The 26438-nt window shown below is 37.0% G+C and overlaps 1 protein-coding gene across 7 annotated transcripts in view; it reads right to left on the bottom strand.

The window, feature by feature from the left end:
* The window catches only part of PAPPA (pappalysin 1), a 481990-nt gene that overhangs the window by 425091 nt on the left and 30461 nt on the right, over positions 1 to 26438 (bottom strand). For all 7 annotated transcript variants that reach the window (XM_072960003.1, XM_072960000.1, XM_072960005.1 and 4 more), the window contains one exon: positions 10337 to 10524. The gene's annotated coding sequence lies outside the window, so the exon portion shown is untranslated. The remainder of the gene's footprint in view (positions 1 to 10336; positions 10525 to 26438) is intronic.

Genomic DNA, 26438 nt, shown 5'->3' with positions numbered 1-26438 from the left:
AAATTTGGGGGCATTCTCAATTATTTCTTCACATAAGACAACCTATTTTTTCTTCCTTTCTAATACTCCTATTATATGAATATTAATACTTCTGCTTTTTTCTTCACATTTCTTAACTTAACAATAATATTTTTCAACTTTTATCATTTTCTATGCCTTCCAGGAACTGTCTTTGATCTGATTTTCCAATAAACTACTTTATTCTTCACTGTATCCATTCTGTCATTCGTTCATTATGAGAATTCTATTTCAATTATTTTATCTTGCCCATCTGATATCTTACTTTTTAAACAATTTATTTTTTTGCTTTTGTTCCTAAGAGACTTTTTATTACTCTGGGTATGGTTTTTTTATGCTCATGCCTATGTTCCCAGGCAGCTCCAAGCTTCATGAAGGTAGAGGCCATGTCTTATTCCCCCACTTCTATAACCCAGTGCCTGATAAATATAAGAAATTCAAACAATATATTCCAAATTAGCTCAATTTCTGAATGAAAGGAAAGATAAATTGTATTCATATTGTAGCTTTTCAAATGCTTTGATGAATTTTCAGCATTTTCAGATCACATTTATTGATCAGCAGCAGAGTGTTCTAAAATTTATTCTATTAAAATTTTATTTGCTGATGAATCTGTGGTATCTAGAATAGTGCTCGACATACAGTAGTAGCTCAAAAGATTATTTATTGAGTGGTATATGAATGAACAAAAGATCCACTCGATGAAATGCTCCCATGATGTAGTAGGCTGAGTGGTGCCCCTGAAAAGGATATGCCCACTTCCTAATATTATCTTATATGAAAAAGGAATGAATATTACCTTATATTATAAAAGATGTAGCTAAGAATTTGGGAAGGTGTGGCTTGTCCTGGATTATCTAGGTGGGTCCTAAATCCAGCAACAGGTATCCTTATTGTAGTGAGTCAGAGGGACAATCAGCAGACACACTCACAGCAGGAAGCAATGTGACCAAGAAGGCAGGATTGGAGTGATGGGAAAACTGACAACTGTCTGAAGCTGGAAGAGGCCAAAACAGGTTCTCCCCTAGAGGTTCTGTAGGAAGCGTGGCCCTGCTGATACATGGATTTAGGACTTTTAGGTTCCAGAATTATGAGAGAATAATTTTCTATTATTTTAAACCACCAAGCTTGTGGTAATTTGTTGCCGCCACAGGACTCTAATAAGCATGGTAAAATGTTTTGGGAGTGCTTTATACAAGGGTCCCTCTCCCCACCGTTTTGAGACTTACAATATACATTAACATATTCAAAGATCTCTAAAGCCCTATGAGTTGATATAAGTTAATCCAAAACTTTTTGAAACTTCAGGGATTTCCCTATCACATTTATAGCCTGGGTAACTATGGTTTTGCAGAATTCACTTTGAAGAATACGGAATTAAATATCCTTCACCCTAAGGTTAGGTCAAACACAGCTGCAAAATCATGACATACTTTTGACTATTCTTAAAATAATCTGTACATTGTTAGTGGTATTTTACTGATTATTATGGAATTCATGTTTTCAACAGCAAAATGGACTTTGTGAGATATCACACATAGATTGGGACAAAATAAATTAATAGTCTGAAATTTTTAGATGAATTTCAATATTGCTACCTGACATTTCAGAAACATTAATAACATTCTGTATAGCATAGAGGTCAGCACATTTCTTACTCACTATTCCAACACACACTTATATTACTGTCATTTACCTAAAGACATCAGATTGTTACTCCCCAAACTGCAAACTATATTTGATCTACATATCCATTATAGTTCACAATAAATTAAGTAGATGTAAGTATTTCAATAAAGACAAAAAAATCCTAATCCCTGCTCTACCACATGTTGTAAAAAAAGACATATTTTAAAGCCAGAAATGTAAAGGATAAAAAGCAGCAACAGTAATCAAAACAGCATGGTATTGGTACAAAAACAGATAAATGGATCCATGGAACAGAATAGAGAGCCTAGAAATAAACCAACAGACTTTTGGTCAATTAATCTTCAACAAGAATATACAATGGAGTAAAGACAGTCTCTTCAGCAAATGGTGTTAGGAAAACTGGACAACTGCATGTAAATCAATGAAATTAGAATGTTCCCTCACACCACACACAAAAATAAACTCAAAATGGCTTAAAGACTTAAACGTAAGACAAGACACTATAAAACTCTTAGAAGAAAACATAGGTAAAACATTATCTGACATATTAGCAATGTTCTCCTAGGGCAGTCTACCCAGGCAGTAGAAATAAAAGGGAAAATAAACAAATAGGACCTAATTACACTTATAAGCTTTTGCACAGCAAAGGAATCCATACGCAAAACAAAAAGATAACCTATGAAATGAGAGAAAATATTTGCAAAAGATGAGACTGACAAGGGCTTAATTCCATAATATATAAACAGCTCATACATTTTAATAATAAAAAAAACAAACAACCCAATCCAAAAATGGGCAGAAGACCTAAACAAGCAATTCTCCAATGAAGACATACAAATGGCCAATAGACACATGAAAAAATGCCCAGTATCACTAATTATCAGAGAAATGCAAATCAAAACTACAATGAGGTATCATCTCATACCAGTCAGAATAGCCATCATTCAAAAGTCCACAAACAATAAATGCTGGAGAGGCTGTGGAGAAAAGGGAAGCCTCCTACACTGTTGGTGGGAGTACAGTTTGGTGCAGCCATTGTGGAAAAGACTATGGAGATTCCTCAAAAGTCTAAATATAGACTTAACATATGATCCAGCAATCCCACTCCTGGGCATATATTCAGAGGAAATCTTAATTTAAAAAGATACACATACCCCAGTGTTCACAGCAGCACTATTTACAATAACCAAGACATGGAAACAACCTCAATTTCCATGGACAAATGATTGGATAAAGAAATTGTGGTATATTTATACAATGGAATACAACTCAGCCATAAAAAAGAATAAAATAATGCCATTTGCAGCAACATAGATGGACCTGGAGATTGTCATTCTAAGTGAAGTAAGCCAGAACGAGAAAGAAAAATACCATATAGTATCACTTATATGTGGAATCTTAAAAAAAAAAAGAAACAAACAAACTTATTTATAAAACAGAAACTGACTCACAGACATAGAGAACAAACTTATGGTTACCAGTAGGGGAAGAAGATGGAAAGGAATAAATTGGGAGTTCGAGATTTACAGACACTAACTGCTATATATGAAATAGATAAACAAGTTTATACTGCATAGCGCAGGGAACTATATTCAATATCTTATAGTAACCTATAATGATAAAGAATATGAAAACAAATATATATATGTATATGTGTGACTGAACTATTATTTTGTACACCAGAAATTGACACAACATTGTAAACTGACTATCCTTCAATTTAAAAAAAAAAGCAGCAGAGTGCTGTCAAGCATCTCTTAAATCAGAACAGCTGCTTATTCATTCATTTAATACTTTTTGGACAACTATTTGTTGAGATGCCCCTTCTATATGACAGAGTTTGTGCAAGGGGCTGGCTTCATCAACAAAAAGTAGAAAAAAACTTAAAAAAAAACCCACTGTCTAATTAGTACCAAACATTCATGTTTGAAAAAACTGAGGTTCAGAGATACAGAGAAAGTTGCCAACAGTCACATGGTAAGTTAATAGAATAATGACAGGCTTGAACTGTAATGATATTAATTTATTAATTCTACTGACATAATGCAGATATGATCAGTTTATGTTAAGGGTAAGAACAGATCTAAATGCTATCCTTGGTTTTTTCTCAATCATTTAAAACGTTATTGATTTTTTTTATTGTCCAGTAAATGGCTTATCTTTGTGAACGTCTATGTACACATGGAAAGAATGTGTTTTCTGCTGTTGTTGGGTGGAGTGTTCCATAAATGCCAGTTAGAAAGTTTGTTAATAGTGTTGTTTGAGTCTTCTACATTCTTGCTGATTTTCTGTCTACATGTTCCATCAGTTACTAAAAGAGGAATGTTAAGATCTCCAACATGGATTTGTATGTTTCTCTCTTCATTCCTATCAGTTGTTGCTCATGCATTTTAAAACTCTTATTATGTGAATGTACACTTAGGATTGTTAAGTCTTCTAGGTGAATCGACTTGACAACCTTTGTTATGATCAAGTGTCCCTCTCTGTCTCTAGAAATATTAATTTTTCTATCTTGACTGATACTACCAGCCACTCCAGTTTTCTTACAATGTTTGCTTTGCATATATTTATAAACTTTAGCTTTTACACCTTTTTAACTTTCTACTTACACTTTTACGTATTATACTTTTAATCTCTAGCCTATATGTCTTTTTAAACTTAAAGTGTGTTATTTGCAATCAGCAGTTGGTTGGATCTTACTTGTTTCCAGTACGATGCTCTCTGAATTTTTATTGGAATGCTTTTATCTTTAGATCATTCACATTTACTGTTAACTATTGATGTGTTTGGTTTTATGTCTACCATGTTGGAATTTGTCTAGTTCTCTCTTTACTCCTTTTTTCCCCTTCTCTGCCTTATATTGGAGTAAATGAGAATTTTGTATTATTATGGTTTATCTCCAATATTGGCAACAGCATATCACTCACTTTACTTTCGTCCTTGCTCTAGAGTTTACAATATGCATCTTTATGTTATTACAGTCACTATCGAATAATTATTATACCAATGCACAGTCTCCGATATCCTTTTCCCTTCTTTACCTGGCTAAGTCCTAGCTTTCCTTGATAACTCCATTCAGGTTTCACTTCTTCCTTTCTCCTAAGAAAACATAGTCATTTCTCCTCCCCTAGTTACCCAAAGCTTCTGTTGTACTTATAGGTCTAGTTTCATTATTTCCTGGACATAACCTTGGGTAAATACTCAATCTCTGCATACTTGATTCCTTTCACATCTTTAAAACAACAACATTCTGACCTTCTGTTGTCATCACAAGTATTGAGGTCAAACAAGGTATTCCATGTGAAATACGTTGGCTATTATGATTATCCTATATTGTTGTAGGTCCTGTTACATGTATTATAATTCTATTTACTTCTCTTTTTTTATTTGATCTAGACTGTAGTTTTATGAATTACTTTCATTGTATCCTTAGTACCAAAAATGTGATGGGGTTCAGTATATCTCCACTTGGCAATTCAAGGAAAGGGTCTTCATTAGGAAGCAAAAGATCCAGACCTGTGACTGACCTGCTGTGGGATTGTAGGCAAATCACTTCCCTTATTAGGAATATCTGGACTGGAAGGTGGTTAAGGCCCCTTCTAATTATACAATGCTATTAAATCTATCAAACTATATAGGATATGACGCTTTGCTGATTTTCACATTTTTTTCAAAGAGTTTATTCCAACTCCAGTGTCTGGTGCCACCCAAGTACAGGCTCTCTGAGGTTCCCTGGCAAATCTGGGAACCCCACAGACTGAGCGGCGTGAATGTTACTTAGGCTAATAACTCTAATAGTCTCAGTCCACACTACTTAGCAGTTGGACATACATTATTACTCTTGTTTCAGCAAGACGTGAGAGGACTGTTTATGATTTAGGATGTCAAAGTCATAGACAGTCTAGCTACCACCTGTAATTTTTACATGTAAAAGTGACTACATGTTCAGCTGACAGAATGAATAAAGCTCCCTTTCTCACTTATTTTGTGCCCCCACTCCAGTAGCCTGATTTTTTTTAAACTAAGACCTTCCCCAAACTAAAGCTGTTGAGACCTTGACAATCCCGGCAGAAGGAGTATTTTCCAATGGCAGAGGAGCAAAATATACCATCATTCCTTATGGAAAATTCCAAGAACTTGTGCATGATCTTTTGAATCAGGCAGACCTGACCAGGTTCTGCGTGACTGAGACCTGTCACTCAGTGGCTGAGAAATTTACCATCATCTCTATGTCTCGGTTTCGACGTCCGTAGAGTGGAGATAGTATCTACCTGGTATGATTGCTGGAAGAATTAAACATAACATATTCAAAAGCTCTTGGTCAACTGTAAATTACCAACAAACGTGAAGTTATCGTTAAACTGAGAGAGTCAAATTTTGATTTGCATATTTAGCATCTTTACAAACCACATAATTCCAGTTTTTACTCATGGGATATAGATTATATTGAAATATAATGTAAATTTTGCTTAAACATCTTAGATCTGACAGAGCTTTGGGAACATTCTTGTGAATGGAAATTTTCACTGTCCTGGAATGAACAGAAGCAGAGGGAATTCGGTTTATTCTAATTTTTTCGCTCCATTGTGTTTTCTAGAACTTGAAGTAGAAGGAGAGTTGTGTTGATTAAACACACACACACACACACACACACACAATTTCATCCTTCAGCTTTATACAGTTGTCTCATTTCTCCTAAACATGTAGGGAAGAAAATCAAAGAAAGCTATACACCTTGGTTGTAAAGCAGGGACACTCATTTCAATCCCATATGGTTGTTGGGAGGAGTAAATGGCCTAGGTTCATGTGACTAGAGCTTTACCAACTGTCACATTATACACAAAGGTGCGTGTCTTGGAGGCAGATACAGAGCATGAAGAATCACCAAAAGCTCCTGAGTCCAAGTATAGCCTCTGCTTCTCTGCCTGGTCCTTCCCGCATGATCTAGGACTTATCTCTTAATAATCTCACAGTTCAGTCTCCTTGGGTGTGAACTGTGATATCCCCCCTTGCCTCGGAGGGCTGTCATGAGGAGGAAGTGAGAAGATGAAGACAACCTTGCTCTGCCACTGGCAGTGTGTCCTACAAACGTACTGCAAACAGTGGGTTCTACTTTAGTTACAAGAAAGCAGAGCTCACCCACCCCACCTCCAAATTAGCTAGGGAATTATCCCCTTTCCACTGAAGCCTTGATAAGGAGTCCAACAGCAAGACTCCACCACCAAAGACAGAGAGGTTGAGCTCGTTACTAGGCAGTAGCATTCTCACCCTGTCCCCACAGCGCTCAGTTTCTCAGCCTAACGATCTCCCAAGTGCAGTCATCAGCCACAATGAAGAAACAAGCATTTTCTGCAAAGGTGAGTTCCTCTGCAGCATGTTGGTCCACCCTGGGTCGAGGGCAAGCACCATTCCCTCCCCGAGTCTCAGCTGTGTCAATTCGCACAGAAGAAAGGGATTAGCGAAACAAAATTTCTGCTCTGAGTACTCAGCCATCCCTGACTGAAAAAGAGGAGAGGAGGCAAACAAAAGGAAGGCTGTAACTAACCTCTCGGCTAGGAATACAGCTCCCTTTAATATTCATATGGGTGACATTCACTGGCAATAAATTGTAGACACACGTTCTAATGAAATATTAGGAGCAGAGTAACAACATCCAGAAACTTGACAACACAAATGATGTGCTAAGAACTCTATGTCTGTTATATGGCTGTTTTCTGTCCCATCGGTGGAAAGCTACTTTAGACCTCTTGCCTTTTGTTTCTGTTTTCTGTGTTTACAAACACTTGATACCTTTGTTTTGCATAATGAGCTCTTCAAAGACACAGGCCAGGTCTTCTTCACCTCCTTATTGCCCTGCTTAGCCCAGGAAAGGGAATGAAGAAGTTGCATAGGGGGACCATGCATTTCTGGCCACCACTGTTAAGGAAGGACACTGGGACTCTGGATTAAGACGGACTCATGCCCAGAAACCATGTCACGTGAGGAATTAGTCAAAGAATGGAAAATAAGCTAGGAGAGTGGAAGGTGGGGTGGGGACGACAAGGCAGCGCAACCACCAGTCAGCAAAAGTCCTTGTGGCTGGACAGAACTAGCCTGGAGTGTAGTTGCAGGAAGGAAGGATTCTGCACTCCCACATAAATGGACAGTTTAATTTAGGACCCTCTCCAACTTTGGTGGGTTTTCACACTATGGGATTTTTACTTTTAAATTTTGGATCACAAAATCTGATTTATTGTTGAACACCACCTGTTTTTGTCTACCCTTGAACATCACTCTAAGAAACGCAGGGTCCCAAGTGAGGTCATTTGACTTATCTGAGAGCTCAAATACAAAACAGTAACGAAGTTTCATCTGGGCACATGATAATGTTTTTTCATTTTTCCTCCCGAGAATCACTGATTTTTTTCCCCTCTGATGGGAGAGAATTTTTCTAAAACAGCCTGATGGCATTTCTTTTTCCCTGAAGTCCCAACCTCATAGCTTTCCAAAGAATACACATTCCAGATCCAGTCATCAGGGACCCCTCATTGGACAGCCAATGTTTTGGCACAAAAAAGCCCAAACAGAAGCCACGGGGAAGAAGTTTCAATTGCTAACACATTTCATGAGGGGAGGGTGTTAGATGATCTAAAACTGTAGAATGTTAGGCTTTGAAAGCCTTTGAGACACTGGCGAACCTGAAGCCTAAAGGAAAGTGACTTTCCCGAGGTGCCTCAGAGTGCGATTCACCAGGGATAAGGGGTAATCCGGTGTAATACAGCAGTAGAGATGCCACAAGTTCCATCCAGGGGAATGGACTCTACCTTTGGACTTCAGAGGCCACCTGGCTTCCCCAGGAGTCGGAAACAAAGCTGGACCCTGAATTCTGGGGTGGAACCAAAGACGGGAAAAGGAGGAAGGAGAAAGGCATTCCAAACATCCCTGCCCAGACTCCACAATTTCCTTAAGTCAGTAAGGGAGGCAACAGTAAATTCACGAGGGCAGGGCAGTGCCCTCAGTGTCTCTTTGTTATCGTCTCAGCACCAAACTCAAGGCCAGGCACCCAGCAGGTGCACAGCCCAGCCTCTGCACCTGGTAGGATCTCAATAACCATTTGTCAACTCTGTAAGTGAGAGATAAGGGGGAAAGTAATTTTTGCCTCAATAACTTCTAAAAATCTAGGCTGAAGACGAAAAAACTATAGAGGAAGGAATTTAACATGTAGTAGGATCATAAGTCAATATTCTGTAAACTGATTTCAGGATCTTGTGTGTGACAAGTGGGCACACTCCCTGCCCTTGGCAGCATTTACCTTCTAATTTCTTGTACCCACTTTAATCAAGGAAGTAATTTTTTAGAAATAACACATTGATGTACTTACACTTTGCTAAGTTGATGGGCTACGTTTCATTATCTGGGACCTAACAATGGGTAATGTATTTCCCTGCCTGATTAGTACTTGGGAGATTATTATGGGGAAAGTATGTCATCATTTCCAGGGTCCAGGAGGTCCTACACTGTGCCTCCCTAGGCAGGTTATGCCTTGTCTCTGAGCCTCAGTGTCACCATCTGTAGAATGAGCAGATTGGGATAGGTGTCCTCTTAATTCCTAGGTGTGGAAGACCAGAGCCTCACCTGGGAGCGGCAAGGAGGTTTGCGGTATTTCACTTTAATCTGCAATGCCACCTTGTGGTTATCAGCAAGGACGGCACTAGGGACAGGCAAGGCCGTGTGGTGGTCTGTAACTCAGCAGCTGGGTCTGAGGATGACCAAGGGCAGGCAGAGCTTGACTTTCCCTCCCCATGAGACTGGATCCAACGAACAGGATGCAGGAGTTTTCTTTCAAGTCCAAGTCTCATAGCCCTTGGAAGCCTCACCCAGCTTAGAAACACAAAGAGTGCCCTCTTGTAACACAGTCTGGGGCTGCCTGGAGGCTTGGAAAACGTCTCAGCCCCCATCACTCCACACTTACATGTCCTTCCTTAAGTCTGCCGGACAACGACAGATGGAATAAGGTCAGGGCAAGACACTAGAGACAGAGACAGAATGAAGACAAGCCAGTTTTCCAGGCCTAACTCCTCTCATTCAGGCTATGGGGAAACCACGTCGTCGTTTCCAGGGTCCAGGAGGTCTAAACATTTTCAAGCTTCGGATTCCATTTATTTCTTCTTGTAACCACCTTTTTATTCTCATGGATATATTATAAAATTGAATAGTTATATCCCAGGGAGGCCATATACCAAGTCCCTGGCCTCAGTCACATGCCAGTCAACCCTATGGCTGTGATATTCCAGTTCCAAACACCAAGCTGCAGATGAGAATTCACCGCCTATGGAACTCTCAACAGAGTGAATGCAAGGGTATTTGCATTTGGATGGCCAAAAGACTAGGCTTGCAGGAGGAGAAAGAACCAGTTTGAAACTATCTGATCCTTAAAATCATCAGGAACTCTGAAAGTTCATGGCTTCAGGATGGGAGGTGATGTTGCACAACAAACCAACAACAATAACAACAAAAAACCAGCTAAGGGGTCCTCACTCTGTACTCGGCACTGAGCCAAGCCCTTAACATGCATTATTTTATTTAATCCCCATAAAACCACTATGAAGCAACCAGTTTCATTGTTCTAATTTTTATAACGGAAAAAAAACAAAACAAAACAAGGCTTAGTACAGAGAAAGTAACTTACAGTCTCCCAGCATGAAAGTGGTGTCACCAGGATTTGAACTGCTGCCTCTTCTAACTCCAGCAAGAGCTCTAACAATACCCAGAAGAGCATGAGGCAGTGAATACGGAGACTTCTGTCCTGGTTCTCAGGCTGTCACCTTGAGAGCTTGGACCAGTACTCAACCTCTCCAGTCTCTGGTTTCCCTGGAGCTAGAAAAGAGACGATAGAACAAAATCAGACTCAAGGCAAAACTTTAAATCAGACCATAATGTCAAGGTCTTCCTAAAATCTAGCATCCAATGTGGTACATTGATGGGGACTGAAGCTGGGGCTTGTAAACCAGCACCTTATAAGGGAATTCAGGTCGCCAGTGTGTTTTGTTTGCTCTGAAATTGGTTAACATTTGCATCTGAAAAACTGACCCTCCACTGCTTCCTCACTCCCATCTCCCTAAACTGTCTTATGCCGGGTCAGTTGCCTGCCTGAACTTGGCGCCGGACATGTGAGTCTGCGACTCTTGGTTTAAGTCAAATCCAAGGTTTGATATGTTGGTAATCAGACAGCAGGCTACCGTAAAGGCCGACCTCACTGCCAAGCAACCTCTAGCATTGACAGTGATGATGATGATGACGATGATGAAAGGAATGGGTGTCTCAGACTCTGTTTTCTGCTCTGGGTAGCTTATGAGCAACTCAGGCTGAGTTTATAATATTGTAGAAAATATTCTGACCTAGATGTCAGGAGTCCCGAAATCTCCTTTAAATTGTGTGATTCTGGACAAACAGGAATCTCTCTGAGCCTCAACTTCTCCATCCACTGGAGGTTTAGTGTAAACCTTGAAATGTTCCATGTCCTGAAAAGCGGATGCTTTCATTCTGGTTGGTGAAGCACTAGTGTCTATCCCTGCTCCACATTCAGGTTGCAGTTTTAAAATACCTAGGTTCCACGCAGAGGCACATAATTGACTCCCACATCCGTATCTTTTAAAGCTCCCCAGATTACACGGCCGAGATTGGGAACTACCCCACCAAAGGGTGAATTTTGAAACAGATTTACTTTCTCATACAGGATGTAGAGAGGTTAAAAATAAGACTGCCCAAAGTTAAAAAAAAAATTAAATGATACATTCAAAATCAAACCTAGGACCGTCTAACTCCAAACCAAGGATCTTTTCCATTATACTCCACCATGGTCTAGTGATTAAAGCATCCAGTCTCTTTCCTTAGAACAAATAAAAATACTTAAAAAAACATTCAACTATATAAACAATGTGTAAAGCGTGTAAAAGTAACATGTAAAAACAGTTATACCATGGCTTTTTCTGATTTTTCTAGTTGCTGGCAATAAATAGATGGTATCCTCTAAGTAAGTGAGTCTTTCTAATCCCTTAGGTCTCATGACTTTATATCCATTTGCTAGACAGTCCTCGAAGTAGAGAAGCTAGAATGAGGTGGACAGAGTGAAGGAAAGGCTTGCTGAATTCCAGCAGTTAGCTGATTCTCAGATTTTTTGATTGTCTAATCAGTTAAAAAGCCCAGGTTATCACCATCCAAGGAAAGAGAAATGGCTCGGAAGTCAGTTTCTGCCAACACCTGCAGCTTTCAGCAACACTGTTCCCGGCTTTGGGTTCCAAATCCATCCGTCAAGTCACACTGGCCCATTTGCAAATGCTATCTGGCTTCACAAGGACTCTTTTATTCATCACATTTATTAAGTAATAGAAAATGAGTTATGGTCATTAGAGAATATAAAAACTATTTTCACTCAGGTGTCCAAATGAGCCTCTTTGGCTAGAACATGAAAAAGGAACTCTGGCTGACTTCTCTCTGTGCCCAACAATTGAGCCAGAAGGTAGTGTGTGTTGGGTAGTCCTTTCTAGAAGATTAGCTCAGCACTTAACGCTAATTAAGCTTCATTCTTTTAGATTTGATTTGCTGAGTGTCAAGTATGTGCCTGGCTCTGTGCTAGAAAGGTGTGACTCTGGACTAGCAACTTACTGTGTGAGCCTCTTCGTCCTCATCTTTGAGATGGGCACAATAATGTCTATATCACAGTGATGAAAGTGACATAAGAAATAGTAAAGCTTTGTCAAATGTAAAACAACTTCTGCAGAGTTTCTTTCACTTATAACTACTTTTTTCTCCCCTAGGGCTATATTTAAGATGAAGTTATTTTTTATGCAATGGACAACTGTCTATATGATGCAATTTGAGGTAAGTAGCCCACTTAAAAGAGGGACTCAAATTTCCCCCCTTGCCATTTTGATTGCTGTTTTGTTCTATGTGGCCCTGACAAAAGCATTAAACTTCTATTTTCTGACTCAGTCCTTCAGAATCTTGGGCTCCTTTCTTCATCTCCTTATGTTAATTCTCAGTGCAACATTAATGAACCTTAGGCATATAAATCCTTCCAGTGAAGTGGTTTATATTCACGTGGAATTACAGATCTTAGACTTGGATGACTCCTTAGAGTAACTTGGTCTAATTTTCCACCTAATCTGGAAGGAACTTTGACTATTTATTTGTAGAGATACTCCATTAGAACTATCTGCACGTATTTCAAATTTTGACATGGAAGAGAGATCTCGCCTATTGTCTGAGATGAATGAACTGAAGACTAGGTGGCAGACCGCAATCCTTAGAACTATGATACATTGGTCTGGGCTGTTAGGGAATTCACTGGGTCCTCTGTCTCTGCAAATACTCAAGTGACAGTTATATTAATTAATGTTGGGCATGTTACATGCTGGGCTGAAATTGATTCAGTTGTCAAAATACATATTTTTGGTTTGTCCTTCCACATACACTTTCCACTCTTCCCTATCCTTTTCTGCCCCCCCAAGTGTCATCTCTCTGGGCTTCCTTGCCTTCTAGCTTCAGGTTAGATTCATCCACTGGGGTGAACACTTTCAGAAGAAGAGAGGGAGAGAGAAGCATGCAATCAGGGGACATATTCCTCCCTGCTGACGGGTTTGTCATGTGCTGGCTGTGTTCTTTGGAGAAGGACGGCCACAACTCCTGACAGGCAGCCTTCCCCTCTGCGTGGGCATCTGTGTCTCAAGGACTCCGGAGCACTCTGTCTTCCTACCCTTTCAGCTCTGGGTGTGATGTGGGTGCCCTCCTGGCACTAGCACCAGAGGGCTGCACTAAAGCTTGGGGTTTCCCTACACCTCACCTTCACCTTTGTCAATAGTTTCTTGATCATATTCTTTTCAAATTACCCATCTTTCTTTCTACTGGGACTCTGACTGATAAAGTGAAATAAAAATAAAAGCTGCTAACATAGAATCTAAGAAATAAGACCTCAGAAGGTTTCCCTTTTCCTTTCAGTGTTTTCTCTAAACCCCACAGAAGTAAAGTGACACAGGAAATCAGAGGTAGGGCCAGGATTAAGAATTTATATTTCCTGACCTGAGATCAGACACCTCAAAAGTCTGCCTTGTTGCCTCCCTAAATATTAAAAGAAAAGCTGGTTGAAAAGCAATCCATTTCCAACCTGGCAAACGCTTTGCAGGCTGGGTCATCGAGGTTAATGCCCTCCGTGATAAACCATGTTGATGGCGTGCACCCTCGGTGTGATATGATGAGAGTGGCACTTCATCTCTGAGGTCTTCCTCTCTAAACTTCTAACCCTGGCTTAACCATGAGAAAAACATCAGGCGAATACACACTGAAGGACATCCCACAAAACTCCTGACTTGTAGACCTCAAAACTGTCAAAGTCATCAAAAACAAGGAAAATCTGAGAAACTGTCACAGGGCAGAGTCATCTAAAGAGACTTGCCAACTAAATGTGATGTGGTATCCTAGATGGAATTCCGAAACAGGAAAAGGATACTAAGGAAAACTGGTGAAATCCAAATAAAGGGTGGCATTTAATTAACAGAAAGGTACCAACATTAGTTTCTTAGTTGTGACAAATGCATCCTAGTAACGAAAGATGTTTATAATAGAAAAATGGGTAAAGGATATACAGGAGCTCTCTGTACCATCTTTGAAATTTTTATGTAAATCTAAAACTGTTTTTTAAAAAAGTAAGTTACCATTGTTTTCTGAAATAGGGCCTTGGTGTGAAGTGCCCAAACACCTTCCCCGTCCAGTGAGTCGATAAAAGACTACGCAGAGAAAAAAAAAATGTCAACTTCAAGGTTTAAATAAGGAAAAAATGCTTTAGGGCACAAATTCTGAAAAAAAGTGTATTTCAGAAACTTTTATAAAACACAAAAGAATGCAAAAAGACTTTCTAAAAGCACAGATCTGTAATTAACTTACACTGTTTGGTAGTAGTGTTATATATATATACATATATAAAAACTGTTTTATATATATATAAATATATATATTTATATATATATAAACTGAATAGAAGATAGAGAATTGGGTGGGGGGGTGGCAGAGAAATAAAACACATCTAAACTCAGATAACATATATGGCTGTACCTCAGCCTACAAAGCTCAAATATACTTAATCATATTTAGAATTCTCAGAATTTGGTGTCTGTATTTTTTAAAACAAAAATCTATCAATTCTAACCTTGTGGTGTTTGAAAGGAAAGAAAAATATTTTTAAATGTAATTTTTAAGAGAAGATATCAAATATCCTATAGAAAAATCACATTTTGTGAATCAAATTCTGGGATTAAGTTTTCCTTAAATTGCACCTGGGGTTTCAAAATTAAGAGAGAGAGTGTTTGGTCAAATATATTTGGGATTTTATAGAATCTGAAATGAGACAAACCCAAAATTCTTCAACATGTAGACACAGCTCTGAAACTAGCCTGAGTTTCCTTATTACATCTGGGCATGGGAAGGCCTAAGAATCCTGCAGTTCACCTGCTTGTCTGGGCAAGGAGGAGGCTTTCTATAAATCCAAAAGCATGGAAGAATGGAGGGGAGGGGAAAGATAAAGGATGGAGGGGGGACTGGAATTGAGGGGAGCAGAGAAGAGAGAGAGAGAGAATAAAAACCTCTAAAGCCTGACTTGGCAAAATGTTATTCAGGTATTTCATGAGAACCTGATATGCCTCTAGGGTTTTGATAAAGGCTAGAGGCATGTTAAATAGGCTGGCTATATAATCTATCTCTAAAGGGGGATGCTTTTGAGAGTGAAAGAGAATGCTACTAATAATTACACTAGGACAAAAATGTAAACCAAGACTTTCTGGAGAAAAGCAAGACACACAGGTCCTCTAGTTACAAGGGATAATAAATTAGTATTTCTCAAAATGTGAAATAAGAGTGACATTAAGTTTAAAAACACCACTTTGTCATACCTATCACAGCAATATCCTAGTGGTTACCAGAAAAAGTTTTTTTTTTTCCTATGGTGAAATGCTTTTGGCAGCTTATCCGTGTTCTTGATGTAAACTTTGATGGCTTGTGCCATAATGTGTATGTCTTACACATGGTGCAGCATCTTGGCAAGCCACTTGCCTCGATAAGTTTCAGCATTCTCTTCCATTAAATGGGACCATAAATTTCTCCCTCTTGGGGTGGCTCTAAGGACTGGAAGCAGTGTTTGTAAAGCTTTTAGCATGGTAATAGAAAGCATATAATAATTGAGAGTTCCCAAGGTTTTTGACAAAGGTGTCATGAAAATCAAGTCTGTCCTTTTCATTCACTCATTCACTTATCCATTCATTCAATGACTATTTATCATTCTGTGTTTCAGGAACTATATGGTAGATACCGGTGACAAAAATGGTGAGTGGCACCATCACAGTCTCCCCATTGGAGCTCAGATTATAGACTGATTAGCTAGTTACTCACTTCCTAGGGCTATGAAGGCAAGTTAGAGAGCTACGGGACCTCATGTCAGAGGAGCCCACCTTAGGCTGTGAGAGAACTCTTCCTGGAAGAAGGGAAGACTAAACTAAGACCTGGAAGGTAAGAAGGACTCATCTAGGTGAAGAAGGTGCAAGGAGAGAGGGTTTTCCCTGTCTACAGAGCCACTTGGTAGGCTCTTGGTGTCTTCCATCATAATCAGTCCTCTCCCTCTCTGAACCAGCTAACTGATTATCAACCAACACCGCCTTAGTGAAAGCAGATTAAGTCACAAAACCGTAGAATTCTAGAAATGAGAGATTTTGTATTTCAGAGAGGGCATTATACCAAGTGGATTTTAAAGTTCCTTTTAATCTTGACAGACTAAAATGCAATGGGTAAGAAAATTACATGATAGCCATGACATTTTGAGGATTTCTGTTTAACAGTAAAGTCTGAGATGGAGGTAAGGAGAGACTGGAGGTGGAGAGAATGATTTATGACATTGGAAAGGAAAAAGCAACCACAATTAAAAATATCTAAAATGAAGACTCAGTACCATGCTCTGCATTGTCTAATAACCTTGAGCAGTAACTCTTTATCCTCACTGTAAAATCGAGATATTACTTATCTCACAGTTTTTTTTTAACATTTAATAAGATAACACAACACAAAATGCTTAAAAATTAAAAAAAAAACACATAGCAGTTACTTAAATACACTAGCAATTGCCATTTACTATTTTATACAGGACTTTCCAGTTTTCAAAAGATTTAATCCATACATGGCATCACTTAATCTTCAGTATCAAAATGGTATTAGGCCATTTTATAGGAGACCAATATGAGACGAAGGTAATCAACAACTTGTACAGCACTTAAATGTATGGCTGAGAACCCCTCCACCCCTTATCCTCAAGACTTTCATTTCAAGACCCCCAGGGGATGCCTGAAATCATGGATATTTGTACCTTATATATATACTGTTATTCCCTATACATACACACCTATGACAAAGTTTAATTTATTAATTAGAAACAGTAAGAAATTTACAACCAAAACTAATAAAAATAGAACAATTATAACAATATACTATAATAAAAGTTGTATGAATGTGGCCTCTCTCTCAAAACATCCTTTATATTGTACTCACTTACCCTACTTCTTCTTGTGATGCTGTGAGAATGTAATGTTAATAGTTCATCTGTCCTTCCATGTCTCATGCTCTGGTACCTCCTTTGTGAATAAAGGTTCTTTCTGCAGAAGAATCTGGTTTCATCACTGTTGAAAGCTTGCTTCAGATGGTATCCTCTCCTTAATCAATGGTTTCAGCACTGTGTTAGCAGCTTCTTCATCAGCAGATGCAGCCTCTCCAGTAATTTTTAAGGTTTCCAGTCCAAACCTATTCCTGAATCTATGTAACTATTCTTACTTGCAGTAACTGGCTTGGTGCCATTGGTTTCAGGAGATCCCTTGCTAAAGTCTTTGTACAGACTCACACTTTGGCAAAACATATTGCTGTCAGCTGGGATCTGTTTTCCGTTCATGTCTTCCATCCACAAACTGAATACCTTTCCCATCTTAACCAAGCACTTTTCACGGGCTGTGGCCATAACTTCTGTAGTTTGAGGTGCAATAGCAAAACTAGCACAAATTTATTTTCCCTTCTTCACAATTTCTTTGATAGAAGGTTCATTCCTACTGTAGGTCTTAGCAACTGCAGCATAAGATTTTTTTTTCTTTAATAAGTCGAGAACTTTAATCTTTTCACTTAGTGAAAGCACTTTAAAGCTTCTCTTTGGCATATTCAAATTGCCAGCATCACTATTCTTGTGCTTCCGGGCCATTATTAGCAAAATAAGGGTTACTTGAACACAAACCTGGTGATCCCTCAACAGTTGATCTGATAACCTAGATGGCTACTAAGTGGCTAATGGATGGGGATACTTTGGATAAAGGGATACTCTGGATGATGTGGGAAGGCCTGAGATACCATCACACTACTCAGAATGTCAACATTTAAGACTATGAATTGTCTATTTCTGGAATATTCCACGTAATTTTTCACATCACGGTTGACCATGGATAACTGAAACCTCAGAAAGCAAAACCTCAGATAAGGGAGGACTATGGTAATTCCAAATCTTTTTTCAACTGTGCCATTCTGCCTCTCCTGTATCAGAAACATGGGAGCTAAGAATTCTCAAGAATGCCACCATATCACTATATTTTCTCTGGGAGCTTTACACAGTAGTTTGTGTTTTAATGTATATCAAATTAAATGAATATTAAATAATTTGCATTATAGTCAAATTTAATCTGCATTCAACTCACGTTTGGTCTCTGAGTTGAGGAACCTGAGGATATGATAGGGAGGGCCAAATGTACTCACAGATTATGTAAACTCAAATGTGATCATCCTTCCCCTTACAGTTTGCATTTTTGTGACTTTGTTTAATAGCTCTTACAATTTACATACCAAAAAATTCATCACTTTTTAAGTGTACAATTTGATAGTTATCAGTAAGTTTATGAAATTGTGCAACCATTACCACAATTCAGATTTAGAACATTTCAATAACTCCAAAAAGATCTTTCGTGTCTCTCTCTGTAGGCTTACCTTTTCTGGACATTTCATATAAATGGAACATACACTATGTGGTCTTTTGAGTCTGGCTTTTTTTACATAGCATAATGTTTTTGAGATTATCTGCGTGGTATCATGTATCAATGATTCATTCCTCTTCACTGCTTAGTAATATTCCATTATATAGATATATCACATTTTGTTTCTCCATTCACTAGTTAGTTGATAGATATTGCCATTGTTTTCATGTTTGGGCTATTATTAATAATGCTATTATGAATGTTCACATGCAAGTCTGTGTGACAAATGTTTGTATTTCTTTTCAGTATGTACATCAGCATAGAACTGCTGAGCCATACAGTTAAGTTTACATATAACTTTTAAAAAAATCGCTGTAGTGTTTTCCAAAGTGCATGCACCACTTTGTTACTACCAACATAGGAAGATTTCTACATCCTCACTGACACTTATTATTGCCTGTCTTTTTGATCACAGACAGCGGAGTGGGTGTGCAGTGGTATCCACCTGTATTTCCCAAACGACTTACAATGTTGAGTGTATTTTCCTGTGCTTATTTGGTACTTGTTTATCTTATTTGATAAAATGTCTATTCAAATATTTTGCCCATTTTAAATGGGTTATTTGTCATCTTATTATTGAGTTACATGGGTTTTTAAAAAAAATTCTGGGAAAAAAGTCTTTTATGATATAAGGTTGCAAATATTTTCTCCAAGTCTGTAACCTGCATTTTCATTTTCATCATCTTTTTTCTGAAGTAAAAAATTTTCATTTCGATGCAGTCCAATTAATTTTCTTTTATGGGTCATGCTTTTGGTATTATATCTAAGAACTCTTTATTCAATCCAAGGTCATGAAGATTTCCCTTTAGATTTTCTTCTAGAATTTTTATAGTTTTAGTTCTTATATTTGTGTCTTACCTATTTCAAGTTGTTTTTTGTGTGTGATGTGTGATGAGGGTTGAAATTGGTCATTTATTTGTTTGAAATGTATCCAATTTTTTCCTCTTTTTTCTTAGATCATTTTAGTTCCAGTCCTTTCAAGGATAAAATCACATCAGTTATTTCTTTGTTTTCATTTTTCTTATGCTTTGCTCTTACTTACTTTCTTCTGCATTTTTTTCTAATTTTTTAATGCAATGTGATCTTATTTGTTTTTAGTTTTATCAAGATATAATTAACAAAAATTATATATATTTAAGGTGATCAACCTGATATTTCAATATATGTATAGATTGTGAAATATTTACCACAATCACTACATTCATCACTATACCTAATTACCATTTTCTTTTTTCTTTCTTTTCTTTTTTTTTTTGTGGTAGGAACACTTAACAACCACCTTCTTACCAAATACAACATAGTATTGTTAACTGCAGTTATCATTGTGTATATTACATCCACAGAACTATTCATACTATAACTCAAACTTTGTACTTTCTGACCAACATCTCACTTTCTCCCAATCTTCAGCCCCTGGCAACCAACATTCTCTTCTCTGCTTCCATGAGGTGACCATTATAGGTTTCATATATAAGTGAGATCAGGCAGTATTTGTCTTTCTGTATCTGGCTCATTTTACTTTGCATAATGACCTCCAGGGTCTTCTATGTTGTCATAAATGGCAGGTGTTGCTTCCATCTCACTTATTTTTAATCTTTTGTTAACAGACTATAAATTTTCCCCTAATCACTGCTTTAGCCATATCACAGAAGATTCATTAATGCCTGTTGTCACTGTGGTTTAGATCTAAATATCTCAGTTTCCATTATGCATTATTAATTGATAATTTAATTAATTTTAGTCCCCCAAATGTATGAGAAGGACTTTGGTTATCTTTTTCTTATTGATTTCTATTTTGCTTGCAGTGTGGTCACATGATATGTTTTCTTTTTTTTTATATCAGGTCTTTAAAATTTGCTTTGGACTCTTGTGTATCCTAGTTTATGGGACATTCTTTAAGGACATTTCATATGCTTATTTATTCTTTTCACTTCTTTGCTTACCAGTTTCTGAGAGAAGCAAATTAAAATTTCCTACTGTAACGATGAATACATCATTCTCTCCTTGTGGTTATGTTAATTATTATGTAATATACTTAAATTAAGGTTAGGATGTTAAGGGCATACACATTCAAGAGTCTTATTTTGTGGGATTATCTCTTTATTGCTAACTAGTGCACTTTTTAATCCCTAAAAATACTTTTTACTTTAAAGTGCTTTCTGTATAAAACGAATTTCCTTATTCCAGCTCTATTTTGGATCTATGTGCCTCGTCTATCTCATTGTCTTTTTATTGTTGACGTTTCTCTATTTTTTTGTTTTATTTGAATATCTTATATACAATATTTAACTGTCATTTTAAAAATCCAATCTGAGAATTCCTGTCCTTAATCAGGTGAAATGAATATTGTCACATTAATGGTGATTGACTTTTTTAGTTCATGTCTGTCATTCTACCATGTGTTCTGGATGTAATATGCTTTTCCTTTGTCTTCAGTTATTTCCTTGTTTCCTGCCTTCATTTGGATTGATAAAATTTTGTTTATTCTTTTAATTCCTCTACTCATTTGAAGGTATGTGTGTATATGTGTGTGTGTGTGTGTGTGTGTGTGTATAGTGTATGTATGCATATATACTGTATAAAGCTATTTTTTAGTATTTTCTTTTAAAATGTTAAAATACATATATAACAATAAAGTCTACAGTTTATCAAACCTCTAAATTCCCACCAAACAATTCAAAGAGCCTAGAATATGTTATCTTACTCATATTCAAGTCATCCTAATCTTTCATGTTATAATTTTGGAATGCTTTCTTTTCACCTTATTTCTAATTACCTCACTTTGGTCATTATCATTTTTGTTTCTGTTTATTTAGATTTACTTACATATCAAGTAATTTCTTTACTCATTATTTTTTGTGCATCTCTAATTCCTTCTCCACACAATTTGCTACTTTCTGAAATAAAATCTTTAGCAACACTTTGTGTGATGATTTGTATCTTCAGTCTTTCCTGAAATGTATTCAATTTATTATCAATCTTCAATGACAATGATGTCATAAAATTACTGTACTTTGGCACGTTGAATGTATTATTTCATTCTCTAGTCTCTATTGAAGCTAAGTCTACTGAACGTCTAATTTCTGTTTTTGTTTTAGGTATTTTTTTCCTTTGTTTTCTTTATAAGACTTTGACTGTGTCTACAGTGTCACTATGTTGTATCTAAGTGCATGTTTATTTTGATTTTTCCTCTTGAGGACTTGCTGTATTTCTTTAGCTTATGTCTTATAACTCTCTCCAGTTCTGAAAAATTTACAGCTATTACCTCTTTAACTTTCACTTTTTTTTCCTACAGTACCTTCTACCTGCCACATATTATTTTAGGCTGTTAATAATATATCCCCAATATAAAATACTGAAATTTCTAATTATCCGTAACTCTTAACCTCTTTCTTCTTTATTTATATCTGTTTATATCTTTGTGCTTCCATCCAGGCAGGCAGGCTGACCTTTTTTAATCTTCCAGGTCTCTTCTTCTCTCCTCATCTAGGACTAATCTATTTAGCCCATACATTGATTTTTTAAAAACTTTAAGATTTTATATTTATTTTTTCTTTTACAGTATCTGTTTTTTTAATCCTCATTATTCATTTTTGATAGTTTCTTGTTCTTCCATTTTAATTTGTTTCCTTCTATGTTCTCTTTAATCATTTAAAATGTATTTATTTGATAGCCTCTTTCTTATGTTCTGTAATTTCACTGTCTTGGGGTATTAATTTTATGCTTTGTTGTTTCTGTTCATCTCCCACGTGGTAGATCATTTCCTCAAGTAATTTGTATTTTTGGATTATGTGTTTATTTTTCGTGGTGGTCTTACCCCCACACTCTATCCCCTCTGTCAATGGGAGGCACATGTCCTCTGGGTTTTGGACATGTCTTCACAGTGTGGTTTCTTTTATAGCTTTCTGCCAAAACCATGGGGTTTAAGAATGTTTTTTTCATTACTTCCCTCCTTGAGATCCCTACTCCACGTGACTAACATAAATTCTGACCCAAAATGCATGTATGGCACATGCTAGGTTTTTCAATTTCTCATTGTAGATGCACTTTTTCCCCCATGAGCATAGGCAGAAGATGAGCACTATTGCCACTTTATTGGACTTGGAGGAAGATTATTTTTTTTTGCTGCATGAATTCTGTAATATTTCAGGGTCCTGACTTTATGTCTAGCATATAAAGTTCCCAGTTTCCTGCAGTCATAAGTCCATACTTCCTGTGTCTACAGAGAGTTCACTTTTTATCTTGTCTGTAACCTTTTTAAGCCACCATTGCATTAACTTGAAAGCACATGCATTTGGCTTAGATTTATCTCTTAATTCTTATCCTTCAGAATTTGTTTCAATCTTAGCTATTTATTTGTATATTGTTATTGTTGTTATACTTAACACAGCACCTCTTTGTGTTCAGAGTAACTGTAGGTCTCTGAAGGCTCAGCCCATGATATTGCTAGAGATGTGAAGTCAGGTCAGAAGGAAAAAGAGGACTTATTTTGGTCTTTAGCATGCTCATCACAGAGCTAGCTCTCCTGGCTCTTGGCTTAATGTTGGTAATTCCACTATAGAATGAATGAATATCCACATGCCTTATTTATACTTCCTCCCCCCATAGCTTACATTTACTGCTGCTTTACATTTCTGCCTTTGTCACTACATTCCTTCCAAACACTTTTTTTTCAAACAAACACTTTTTAAGCCAACTCTTTATAAAGCTGCAGTGCATATTACATCTTTAAAGCAGTGGTCACATCTCTGCAGAATGCTGTGTAATAATGTAATACTCAGTAATACATACAGTACAGTAATAAATCCCCCAGCTCAGTTCTGGGATGACACTCGAAAAATCTAGAATGAATCTCCAGAAGGCATAGACTATTTGAACATTTAAAGCTACCAGGACTGAGGGACTACATTTTAAAATTGTAATTAATTTTAATTAATTAAAATTTAAATTTAACAATGGGTGTCCAGTTCAATTACTGAAAATCTTTCAGGTACATCTGAAGAACTTTGATCTGTGAATCCCCTTTACCAACTGTGAATTTGATGAAATCTAAATATACATCAGCTATTTCTGATTACAATTTAATGTTCAAATTAAGATGTGCTTTTTCAGACTGGGGTGACCAACTGCCTCAGTTTGCCAGGAGTGAGGGGTTTTCCAGGATGAAGACTTCCAGGGCTAAAACCTGGATAATCCCAGAGAAACCAAAGGGGTTGTTCACTTTATTTAAGGGTAGATACCCTGGATTTCAAAGACAATGTATTTTTAAAAAGAATGCAAAATATTTGACATGTTGAAACAATATTTTAGATATACTGAGTTAATAATATGTATTATTAAAATTATCTCACTTGTTTCTTTTTGCTTTTTTAATATGGATAATGGAAAATTTTCAATGATATATGTAGTACACATTATATTTCTAATAGTGAATACTAGAAAATGTGGATACTAGAAAATTTTAAATGATATCTATAGTACACATTATATTTCTGTTGGACAGAGTTGATGTAGATCATAGGCCATTTACAGTAATTTTTATCTGTCTATATATCTATCCACCCATCCATCCAAACGTCTTTCTATCAATCCATCTATTTACTGTGAGAACTCAAAGTTTAACATCTGGACTTACAAAGTCCTTGAGTAGATTATTCAATTTTAATTGATTTTATATTCCCAGTGTCTCATGATTATTATTGTTCATTTTTTGAGCAATGATTATATTCTAGCCACTGTCCTTTACTATGGTCCTAAATTCTATATATTCAAATAGCACTGAACCTTTAAGAGAGCCCAATGATCTAGGAAACTTCACAATTGAGTCACATAATGGAAAAATAACTCTTCAGTGGTCACTTTTCTAGTCAGTGATAAAGCCCAGGTATCTAACACTGAATGATAATTCTCGCCCAGGTGACAGGCACACTTCAACACAGGTGTGGTCACCTGGCCTCTGCATGGGCACTTATGGGACTGGAGTTTAGAGTGACACACAGGGGCAAAGTGAGAAGAAGGAGCACTGGGCCATCTGGACAGATGCTTCTAACCAACGTATCAATAATATAAATATTCAATATTGTTTTCTTTTTATTTTCAATTTTACATTTAGTGTTTGTGGCGACTTAGCTTGTGTCTAGAGAAGAAGTTGATCTTTCTAACAGATTACTGCCTCCCGGCTCAGCGTTTGCTGTGATTAAGAAAAAAATCAACAACAGTTAATACGTTCCTGATACATAATACATGCCAAAAATCTATGCTAAGTGCTGAGCATGCATTATTTCATTTCATCTTGACCTAAGTTTTGTGGTATTATTATCAGCTCCCTTTTACAGATAAAAACATTGAGGCCCAGAGAAATTAAGCAATCTATTGAAAATAGTATTATTCTAGGTAAAGGCAGAATATTAATCTGGTTTCATCTGCTTCCAAAACAAAAATTTTTTCTGCTCTCTGTTATACTGAAGATGAACCAGATGCTCTCAAGAGTCTGGGTCCAGTGAGTCTGAAACTCGTTTAACAGAGTATAACCCAATGTTGAGTTAATAAACTGCATCTCCTAGGGGGATGTTACCAATGATTTGAGGTTCATATTGCATTAATTTCCTACTGTTTCTGTCAAAAAGTATTACCAACTTGGTAGCTTAAAACAACACATATTTATTCTTTTACAGTTCTAGAGGTTAGAAGTCTGAAATCAGTTTAATTGGGCCAAAACCAAGGTGCCAGCATGGTTGTGTTCCCTTGGGAAGCTCTCAGGGGAGAATTCATCTCTTTGGTTATTCCAGCCTCAGGAGCTGCATTTCTTGCATTTCTTGGCTCATGGCCCCTTCCTGCAGCTTCACAGCCAGCAGCATAACATCTTTAAATCTGTTTCATCATCATATCACTTTCTCCTCTTCCATTTCTGCGGTCAAATCTCTTTCTGCCTCCCTTTTATAAGAACCATTGTGATTATATTTAGAGCCCACCTGGCTAATGCCGTGTAGTCTCTCCATCTCAAGATCCTTTACTTAACCACATCTATAAAATCCCTGTTATCATACACGGTACTACTCATAGGTTCCAGGGATTGAGACATGGACATCTTGGGGGAGCTGTTATTCAGCCTAGTACATACACCTAAAAATAGTACTTATTTCTGCAAGTCCATGATTTCCACAATAGTCATAAAAGTGAGCATAAATGGATCTTTTAGAAAAGGTTAGATCCTAAGCAGTTGTACAGAAGTCCATTTACTGCATGTCCGAAATACTGCTAAACAGCTATGTAAAGTGAAGTTTTACAGGAGAACCAGAGATGTTGACAGCATTTATTCTGAATCTTACTGTTTCTTGTCAACTTTTAAAATATATATCCAAAGATGACTGCATTTTGGCTTTCTTCATCATAAAATGTAAAAGTGTGCTACGTCGAACAGTGCATGACATAAACTAATAAAAATATGAGTGTTTCATCTGCTTGTGGTGGAGCAGCTTTAAAAAAAAAACCTTATGAACACACATAATTTGAAAGTTCTTAAGTAGAGGAGCTTTTGTACTTGTAATAGTAAACTTAAAAGACACTCACTGAAAAGATGCAGATTATTATACCTGAGATCTTTTCAGGCAAATAAAGCATTATGCTTACAATCTACTGAGAGGCAAAATTTATCTTAAACCATCTTGTTTCCATATAGGATTTTTACATGTTTCA

Source organism: Vicugna pacos, chromosome 4, assembly GCF_048564905.1.
Source record: "Vicugna pacos chromosome 4, VicPac4, whole genome shotgun sequence".
NCBI lineage: Eukaryota > Metazoa > Chordata > Mammalia > Artiodactyla > Camelidae > Vicugna > Vicugna pacos.
This window is presented reverse-complemented; position numbering and strand designations above follow the sequence as displayed.